The sequence below is a fragment of the Echinops telfairi genome, unplaced genomic scaffold (assembly GCF_000313985.2).
Source record: "Echinops telfairi isolate 266 unplaced genomic scaffold, ASM31398v2 ScPeMD7_3533;HRSCAF=4204_0, whole genome shotgun sequence".
NCBI classification, from domain to species: domain Eukaryota; kingdom Metazoa; phylum Chordata; class Mammalia; order Afrosoricida; family Tenrecidae; genus Echinops; species Echinops telfairi.
In genome coordinates, this window is record NW_022107431.1 from 75,598,705 (window position 1) to 75,609,838 (window position 11,134).

Sequence of the window (11,134 nt, forward strand, 5' to 3'; positions counted from 1 at the left end):
TTATTTATTTATTTATATTATTTATTCATTTCCTTCTTCTTTCTTTCATACTCCTCAAACCTTCCACGTAATCCATGAGACCATGAAATATTGCTCATTTGTTCAAAGCCATATTGCTAACCACTACACCACTGGTGGTTGGCAGTTCGAAACCACCAGCAGCTCCTTGGTAGAAAGACTGCTTTCTACTCCCATAAATAGTTCCCATCCCAGAAATCCACAGGGTGTTGCTGTGAGTCAGCATTGACTAGATGGCAGTGAACTTGGTTTCTGGCTTTATATTGCCGACATACAGAATGATACCTGCCCCATGGTAAACAATTGATCTTCTCTGCTCAGTATTTGGAATATTTATTTAAAATAAACAAAGGATATTTCTTTCAATTCTGACTCATGGCAAGTTTATTTGTGTCAGAATAGAAATGGGCTCCATGAGTTTTTAATGGCTATTTTGGCGGGCGGGGGATAAATCACCAGTCCTTTTTTCTGAGGGGCCTATGTTTCTCCTCAAACTTCTAAGCTGTTGGTTAGCAGCTGAGTGAGTTAACTATGTGCACCATCCAGGGGCATCCATTTGGAATATTGCAGGTCTAGAATATGTGAAATTTCGCATCCTTTCCCCCCAGGCTCAGTAAGGACAGTTTTATGTTATATTTTGTATATCTATCCAAAGGGTATTCAAAAAGTTCACGAAAAACTTGAATTAAACGATAATGATTTCCCCCATGAACTTGTGGGGAGCTTCCTCGTATTTAGTGTAGTCCAGGCACTGTGGGAAGTTTACAAATTTGCACAACATCCATAAATAAACTTGACTCTGTTTTTGACAAGCTTCTTAAATAGTAAACCAGAAAAAAGACAGATCATTATTAGAATTACATTCTTGACACAGGATTCTCCTTTATTTGATACAGCTGCGTCTTGCTGTGCCTGGCCTGCCAGCATGCCCAAGGCCTTGGTTTTTCGAAGGACTATGAACTTGCTTTCCGCAGTCCATGAGGATACAAGCGTATATCTCAGCAATAGTAAACACGTTCCTCTCAAGTGTGTACTCGACTGTAGAGGTTGAGCAGAAAGAAAACCAAGCTAGCACTGTCGATTGTGAAACCCACTGAGCAGGGACCATGTCGTATTCTGTGTTCAGTACTTGATTGTTAAATTAAAGAAACATGAAACAATTTCATTTTGGACTATTGGAGTTTCTCATTTGAAGAAAAATAAGGTTTTCACTAGAGGTTGGCAGATGTCTACATGGTAGGAGTTGGTGACTTAATTTAAAATGTGTGAGTTTTGTGTAACAAATAGCCCTTGCATATGTTTGATTGGTTTAATGAATGTAATGTCATCAATGAAAGATTTAACAAATTCACCAAATTTTTCATTCATTTTGGAATAGACAAATGTGCTCTTGTATTGATAATTAATCTTGTTAATTTAAATCCTGATTTAAAGCTGGTTTAAAATGAATAACATTCGATGAAATTCTTTGCCGAAGTACCAGTGTGTATGTAATGGCAGGGAATCTCCAGACCATTGCTTTGCTTATATTTTCTCTTCCCTGTGTTCAGGATAGTACATTTTATTACACTACTTCTCTAAAACTTAGAGTGCAACTTTTCATTGTTGAATAGTGTTCGATTGAATGCCATCATGTGTTAATACTCACACCTGAGAGATAGAGTGTTCCCCGTTGTGTCTATGATATTTTGTTTCTAGTTCAGCCACCATGACCATTTGTGTAGCTTCCTTTTTAAAGATAAGTGTGTTTACTTCTCTCACACAAATATCTAGGGTTAAAATCACTGGGACTATATGTTCAATGCATGTTTAACTTTATATGAAACTCTGAAAAGCTATTTAAGTCAGCCAAAAGGGAAGCAGTGGTACCAGGGAAGTATTCGTACCTTAAAATAATCAACCATTTAAGACAGAAAAGGCAGCATGTACCCAAGGACAGAGTCCAGAAGACTTAGGAAAGAAGAAAGAATGAAAACAATATACAGGAAGAGGAATACATGATGTGAGATTGTGAGGATTACAATCAATAACATGAAACAAAGTGTGTTTGAATTGCTGAATGGAAAAACGATCTATGCTGTAAACCTTCACCCAATTCACAATAAAAAGTTAAAGAAATACAAAACAGAACTTCAAACACAAAAATAGAATTAAGCATCAGATACTTCCACCAGTGTAGTGGGAGAGTTTGAATCCTTCCATATCCTTATCACTTGATATACTTATTTTTTCCCTAGCTATTGTAAAATGACACCTTATACCAATATGTAGGAACCCTGGTGGTGTAGTGATTGCGGGTTGAGCTGTGGTCCTCAAGGTCAGCAGTTCAAAACTTTTAGCCACACCGCGGGAGAAAGATGGGGACTTCTGCTTTGTTGGCAGTCACAGTCTCCAATACTCACAGGGCCAGTTCCCGCTGTCCTGTAAGGTCGTCATGAGTTGGCTGCAACGTGATGGAAGTGAGTTTTGAGTTTATACTGATAATGCAGCTATCTAAAATTAAGATGTCAAAAAATTAAGTGACATGAAGCAGGTAAGAAAGTGCATGATAGTAGAATTCCATTCTTATGAAATTATAGAAGGCAAATCTAATCTATAGTGATCAGAAGCGGATCAATAGTGGCTTATTGCGAGAGAGGATGCTAAAGTGTGCCTGAGTAAAGCACCGCACAAGAGAACCGTTTGGGATCCTGGAAGCGCCCTGGGTTCCTATGTGGACAATGGCTCCATTGGGGCATGCATTTGTCAAAACTCATCAAGCTGTGCACAAAATTGTGTCTTTAATTCAGGTAAATTATAAAGGAATAAAAATGGCATCATAAAAACAGTCAAATGTAACACAAAGTCTTAAACATATCTGCTTATTGGTCTTAGGTTTAGGAAAGATTTTAGGAGGAGGAAGCAAGTTTGTAGGCCTCCTTCCAGGAAAGTGTCTGTAACCGCTCCATTCAGTGGGAGTCCGTTAATTCCTCTCACTTCTCAAATTCTGATCACATGTGAGTTGGTATAGGGTCTGAGGTTTCTAGTTTACCAAAACCTGAATATTTGCTAATGGTGTAAAATTAATGCATGTCGCTTGTAAAATTGCACTGTAGGAGAAAAGGGCATCTATCTTTTTGCCACCAAAAGGTAATTAGTGTTCATATTTTGGAGTATTCCTTCATTTTTAATGCAGTTTTTACATGGCTCAGATAATATGTTAAGTGCTATTTTGTAAGTGCGTTTTTCACTCAATATTAAATCATTAGCATGTCCCATCATTGAACATTCCATAAACATCATTTTAATAAATGCATAATAACTAATTATATGCTTGTATCATAATTAATTATTGCTTTTTGATGGTATGTAGATTTTTTTTCTAAACAGAGACACATTGCCTCACCTGTTAAGAGTTCTCCAAAAATTTTGTTGAATGAGTGAAATAGTTATAAATAATGTTGTAAAGAACATTTTTATAACAAGGTCTTTGTATTTGGTGAGATATTTTAAGATAAATACCCAGAATAGCAATGTCTGTGGCAAACACATACAAAATATTAAAGGGTCATGATTTACTTGTCAGAAGCTTCTATCTTGAGATACTTTCTTTGATTTTTCAAAAGCTACAATAATGTGTTTCAGAGAGTTAAGGTTCCATTGTAATTTTTATTTTATGAATGTACTGATATGTCTCATCTTAATAAAAATGTAAAGTCTCAGAAACCCAAAGGGACAGTTCTGCCCTGTCCCTCAGGGCCACAGTGAGCTGGAACCCTTTCAATGGTAATGCTGTGAGTTTTGAAGACGTCAATTAGAGACAAGCCTCACTGGTTCCCTTCGTTTATTCCTTGAACTAAATTTATGTGAGGGCTCTCTCCGAGGGTCTATCTTTTTTATATCGTTTATATCTTCCCTCGCCCCTCCACATTTATGCAAGTCCAATTCCTAAATTCAAAATCTCCCCCTTAGGAGTTCTCTAGTGTTTTCTCCCAGTCCTACCTTTTATTATCGAGTTTAGTCTTTTATAAATTAGCTTTCCCTTGACAACAAAGGGGAAGCAAGAAAATATATACCTGCCCTGTTGTAAGGGTGGCAGTGATTACATATTGTACATGGAGTTCCACATTCACCTGCCCGGAGATCTTTTCATAATGAGGCATCAAGCATACGATAACAATACTTTTGTATTTGTTCTTCTTGGCATATATTTTTCAAAGTAAAAGGGGCCAGGTCGTAGGCTTTCCTGGAAACTTTGTGGGTCTTGATAATCACCTCAACTATGAATATGACTGGCTTGGCCCCAGAACTAGGGAATAGCCTCTGTACTTCTTCATTCTGCTTTCCTAGCTCTGGTTCAATTCCTTGGTATGTGAGAAGGGCACTTATCCTGGTACAAAGATGTGGAGCTGACCAAATCATTTTCTTGCCCAATTTCTGGTAGGTCATTAACCGGAAAAAAGGCTCCCAACTTTCTTATGGTCCTCATAGTTTTCCATGTTTAGGTCCCTGGTAGTTCTGACAGGTAAACATTGAACTGCTAACCCCAAGGTCAGTGGTCCAACCCCACCAGCCACTCACTGGGAGAAAGCTGGTAAAGCCTGTCTGTTCCAATAAGAACTGTATTCTCAGTGACTCTGCAGGGTCACTGTGAGTCAGGGGGTGCTCAGTGGCAGTGTTTTGTTTTCTTTTTTCCTTATAAAGTATTGTGATTTATTTTCAAACCACTGCTTTCCTAGGATAGAAACCTTTCTTTTTTTTCAAATCAAGAGTTTTAAGTAAGAAATCTAGTTAATTCTTTTTCATTTTTTGAGATTTAGATTATGTCATGTACCCAAGGGTTTAAAACTCATAACTCTATGACCAAAATAGCCAAACTTGTATTTGTCCTGAAAAAATAGCCATTATAAGAACTAAATTCACGTGCTATATATATAGCCTGCCTGGATTTTGAATCGGGATGATTCTTAAAAAAAGTAAGTAAAATAATTGGAGCATCTCAAATGATTAAGAGGCAGCATTTGCTCTCAATATTTTATATATATTTCAATCTAGGAAGTCACATTTATTCTTTAACTTCCTTTGAATAGAGTTTAGTAAACTTCCAATTTGTTAAACTTTGTAAATTCATACAGATTTACAAAAATGATAAGAAAACAAAATTGTTGGCTCACTATTTCTTTCCAGGATATGTCTTTAAGCGGAGGTATAAAAGATAGAATGCTTTAGAAAAAATGTTTTATATATATATATTTTTTTCTTTTTATTGAGGGCTCTTACAATGTTTATTATAATCCATACATCAATTGTATCATGCATATTTGTACATATGTTGCCATCATTCTTTTCTAGACAGGTACTTTCTAATGAGCCCTTGGTATCAGCTCCTGTTTTTTCTCCTTCCTCCCCCACCCTTGTGACCCCATGATAGATAATAAATTATTATTAATTTCATATCTCACCCCACCACTGTCTCCCTTCCCCCATGGTTTCCGTTGTTCTTCCCCCCTGGAAGGGTGTGTGTGGTTGTGTGTGGATCATTGTGATTGGCTCCCCCTTCTTCCTCTCCTCCCCTCACCACCTCTCCCTTCCCATCTGGAATCTCGCTTCCCATTCCTGCTCCTGGGTTGCGTGTGTCCTGAGCTCTTATCTCTTATCTACACCTGTGTCCATGCTCCGGTCTAGTCCGAAGTGAGAGGCATCACTGGGCTCCTGGTGGGGGCGGTGGGAAAGCCTCAAGGAACCAGAGGAATATTGTGTGTTTCATCGATGCTTTACTGCTCCTGGGTGACTCATCTCCTGTGACCCCTCTGTGGGAGATGTTCCATTGTCTACAGATGGGCTTTTGGTCTCTGCCTCAACCCCCCACATTCTCAACCATATGGTTTTGTTTGTCTGTTTGTTAAGGGTCTTCTGATGCCTGTTACCTGGTCCCGATGACACCTCATGCTCACACAGGCTGGTGTGCTTTTTCCATGTGGGCTTGTTTCTCTGTTCGGTGGCAGCTTGTTTCACTTCAAGCCTTTAAGATGCCAGACACTGTATATTTTAATAGTCGGGCAATGGGAGGAATGATCCCGGGAGGGACTTGCAGGGAGAAGGGTGTGGGGGAAGGGTGAGGCTGGCAAACAGGGCCATAGACAGGAGAACCACTGGGGAATAACAATCCGTAATGAGGAGGATAGAGAGATCCTGGGAGCGCCGGCACAACAGCAGTCTAGCTGAGAGGAAGTACTATGAGGCAGAAGTAGGGCACGCATGATGGTGCTGGGGCAGACAGAAGGTGAAAGGAAACAGAGGAATGATCTAGGAATCGAAGGTATAAGCCTAAGTGTGTTTGTATGTAAGTAAATTAATCCAGAATAGTAGAGGTATTGGCCTATGTCCATGTATTTATATAGCAATACACTGGTAGTGGACACACTTTGGGCCTCTCATCATACCCTCCCTCGATACAAGAGCACATTGTTCTAACAAACTGGCAAATCTGAGATGCTCACCCTCCTGACACAATTGCTGAAGATCTGGCCCAGCCAGCTATAAAAGGGTTCAAACTGTTTTACAAGGTTACATTGCTCACTCATGGTAAGGAATAACAGCTCTGTATCTTGAAACCAGATTTGAAGCTTTTTATAGGAATCAATACTGATTTTTCATTTTAAAATTGGTCTTCCTTAAATGTAAATGAGGCAAGTGAAAATATATAGATGGTTGGTCAAAAACATACTTCAAAATTCCTGTGGCCATGGCCCGTCTCCCTGACTTCATTACCATGTTCTCCCTGCAGGTGTGTCACTGTTACTGACTGAGGAAAGGCAAGGGGTGCTGGGAAAACAGGTGTCTCTCTGACTATTTTATTTGACAGTCATTAACGCTGAAGGTCATTACCCAGCAGAAGACATATAGGCCAAACTACAATGGCAAGCTGTATGTTTGACATTTTTTGCCCTCACTTTTACTTATGCTTCCTTTTTGGTGCAAACTGAACACTTTTCTTTCCCAGGAACAAGGAATGCTATGTTGTTTAAGGACCATAGAAGGTCTCAAGAATTTCTGATTTCTTTCAAGCAGTATTAATATAGAAAGAGGTATAGATATAGATATGTATTCCTATATGCAATATAAAAATTTAAACATACGATAATATGTATATTTATGACTTCTTTAAAGCAATCCACATGCATATATTATATACCATAATAGATACACCTTAAGGTGTATATATTAAAGATGTATATTGGAGACAAGAAAACAACATCATTTTTAGTTTATTATGCTCTGACTTGAATTCTCCTACAAAGATAAAGTGGAGACAATATCTTAGTTTTTCATTTGACTTCTCTTTTATTTTCCTCTTTTAAATTTCTCCTGATTTCTGTGAGTTTGCTTCTCTCTTTCTTTCTCTGACTTTCACAAACCCACTCAGCTACACACATCCTCTACACACACATGCACGCACGCACACACATTTCCTCTTTTGAATAAGGAGAAGGCTTTATACAATATTTTGAGATTTTTATTTTGAGAGCATGTATTAAAGGATGAAAGTTGAGCACACTTTGAAATATTCCTTGAAAATAGCTGTAAGTTATTTTTCCATTTGATGCCTACCACACAAAATTAAATATCCCTCCTTTTTTCTGTATTTTTAATTCCTTTTAAAATAGCAATCCCCTATAAAGATGCCATCAAGAAGCATTAGGCAACATTAGATAATTCTTTAAAATACCGTAAAACAGTAGATATTTCACTTGATACCCCTAATAATATTTTAAAGCTATGTGGTCTGCATCCTTTTAATACTCTAGAGTATTTATGAAGACAACTGGGAATTAATTTGCTCAGTCTTGAATTTTAAACCACTAGAGCATATTCCATTGCTAGAGCAGTCCCACTACACATGAAAATGATGTGAAAGAAAGCACCATGATGCAAATGGGAGTTAAAAGAAACACCATGATGTACGGTGATGGAATGGTTATACAGTCGATATTTGTTAGTATATTCCAGCAGTTAAGAAGGTCTGTTTCTTTTTAAGTGGAATAAACAGATTTAATCCACATCTGTCAGCTTCAGACTTGAACAGCGAAAGGAAAAATTAAAAGGGGCACTTGAACTTTCTGTATTCACAAGGAAAATGCTATATGGACCCCTTTGTAATCTTGCTTCTTATTGATAAATTTAGAAATAGTATTTTTATAAAAATAATTTTACTTTTATATTTGACCTTTCGTTTGTGCATGTTGCTTTGTTTCACTTCTTGGGCTCAACTTTCCTACACAATTAAGACTTGGCAGTTTGGGCAATGCCAAGAATTACATTTGTACTGAAATTAGTAAATTCACAGAACTACATTAAAATCCAATGTTCATACTGTGTATATGGTTTTATTGAAGACTCTTAAGCAGATTTCTAAACACCATACAATTATTTTATCCAAACTGCTTTAGGTAATATGCTTGCTTTTATGAATATACTTAGATTGTATTCAAAACCAGGAACTCTAGTATGTTGCTGTTCGTTCATTAAAAAGACTGCTGGTACATGTAGTCACCCATGTGCAGCAGTATTAAACACAGCTTGGTCCTGTGCCATCATCACAATTGTTGTTATGATTGACACTGTGTCAATCCATCTGATGGAGCAGCTTCCTGTTTTTCACTGACTACCAAACACGGTGTCCTGCTCCGGGGATTCATTTCTCTGGATAATGTGTCCCAAACGGTGAGATGACGTTCTAGGGGCATTCTGACCGTGCTTCCCCCAAGGCAGACTTGTTGTTGCTGTCGCTGTCGTGGTTCCGGGCTCCCTGGTACTCTCAGTAGTTTGTCAACCGCCGATTTCGAATGTAGCAATTCCTCCCATGTCTTCCTGCCTCATGGTCCAGCTTTTAGATGCATGTGAGGTGAATAAAAATATCATTTAAATAATAAAACCTTGAAAAGTCTAAAATGATCATCACTTTTCCAATTAAGTGACGTGATGACAAAACAGTGGGCAATAGTATAAAACAATAAAGGAGATCAATTCATCCATAATATCAAAGCACAGAGACAAAGTATGAGAAAACACAAAGGACATCAACAACGGCAATAAAACAGAAGCATTAGGAACTCTGGCCGTGCAGTGGTTAGGCACAGGCACTCAACTGCGAACGGAAAGGCTGACGGTTCAAACTCACCAGCGGCTTCCTGGAAATGAGGAGGGGACACCTGATGATATGCTCCCATCAGGGTGACAGCACAGGAAACCCTACCTAGTCCCTCTGTTTTAGCCTAGAGAGTAACCAGGAGACAGAAGCCCCTGGGCTGCACACACAGCACACAAATGAATGTGGAGTGCTAACCTTCGAATTATACTGACTGAACAGCTACTGTATTCTAAGTGCTGATCAATGCCAATATTCATTTTGGTTCAGTAAATAATAACAGCAATAATTTTATATTAAAGCAACTCTTTTGCATGGCATTTTGATCATTTTAACAAATCTATAATAACACCCTTAAGAGCGATGTCTGGCTAATACTTGTTATATCAATGTCTTTTCCACACATATGACTTTTTATTGAATTGCATCTCTCTAAATATTGAATTATATGCACTTCCTTTTAAAAGCTGATGGTATTCTATGTGTTTTACATTACATAAAATATAAATATAATTTAAATTTACATTTTAATCAATACATGCCTCAAATTTTAGTTAATTCTTCCTCCAATTAGAGCATTAAGAGTGCTGATAATTTTTATTCCTTCATGTGCTGTTACTTCTTTTTTATTCATATGCCACTGTTTTCTTCCCCACTTAGCAGAAGATAAGTTACTGGAAGTGTAACTGTAAATGTAAAACACTCTCCAGCAATGTCATTTAATTTCTTCTAGTCGTTTGAGAATGTGCCTTGGTTCCTTCCCAATCCTGTGGTATAGAACATATATTTTTAAAAAGCTCATTAGAGAAAGATTTCTTAACATAGTCAATGCAAAATAACATGTTGCTTTGATTTGAATTCCTTAGATTATAAATGTGTCTGAATATTTTAATATGCTTATTTCTTATTTGTAACGTTTCTTTTGAGCTCTTTTTTTCCTATTGATTTTTAAAGAAGTAATTTCATATTGAGGAACCCTGCTGGTGGAGTAGTTAGACATTAAGCTGCTAACCTCAAGGTAAGCAGTTCAAAATCAGCAGCTGACCCGTGGTAGAGAGATGGGGCTTTCTACTCCCATAAAGAGTTACAATCTGAGAAACCCGCAGGGACTGTTCGACCCTTCCCTATCAGGTCTCTACGAGCTGCCATCGACTTGAGAGCGGGAAGTTGTTTTTTATACGTGATTATCTTCAGTCTCCGTTCACATTCGTAACATGGTTCCCAACTATCATTGACCATTTTCATATTTTAATTATCATATTTTAAACGTTTTTTTGTTTTCATAAATCTGTAGATAGCATAACATTCAGCAGTTCACATCGCTCACACGTGCAATTCAGCACGACCTATCACATCCATTCCGTTGTACAGCCATCAGCAAGTCACTGCCAACTGTTCATAACCATCAACCAAAAACACAATCTTCTTATATTTGTTGAAAGATTTGTTGAATTTTGAATTTTTTATCATTCTTTTTATTTGTATTTATGCTTGAAAGTCTTTCCTCATCTACAGAAATCAATGGTAGACTAATAGGATTTCCTTCCATTTTCATTTTCCCATCTAATACTTTTACCTTGTAGAGCAATTTTAGATTACAGATAATATAAGGTAAAAGGTACATTTCTTGATACATACATATATTCTTTCTAGTGACCTTTGCAAGTGAATTATAAAATAGCTCTCAGTTTTTTTAAAAGAAAATAATATATTTCAAGATAAATATATTAAAATATCAAATTCTGAAAAATTCTATATTAGATTTTGATGAGAACATTAACTAAATAAATTAAATGAATTGATATCAGATCAATTTTTACTGTCATAAACAAGAATAACTCGTGTTCATTTACATATTTTGAAGATTACAATAATATTACATTGAAGTATTTATTATGAAACCTCATCCTTGGTTTTAAATTGCTTATTATTAGTATCAACTATTTTGATTAGAAGCCCTAGTGGCACAATGGGTTAAGTGTCAAGCTG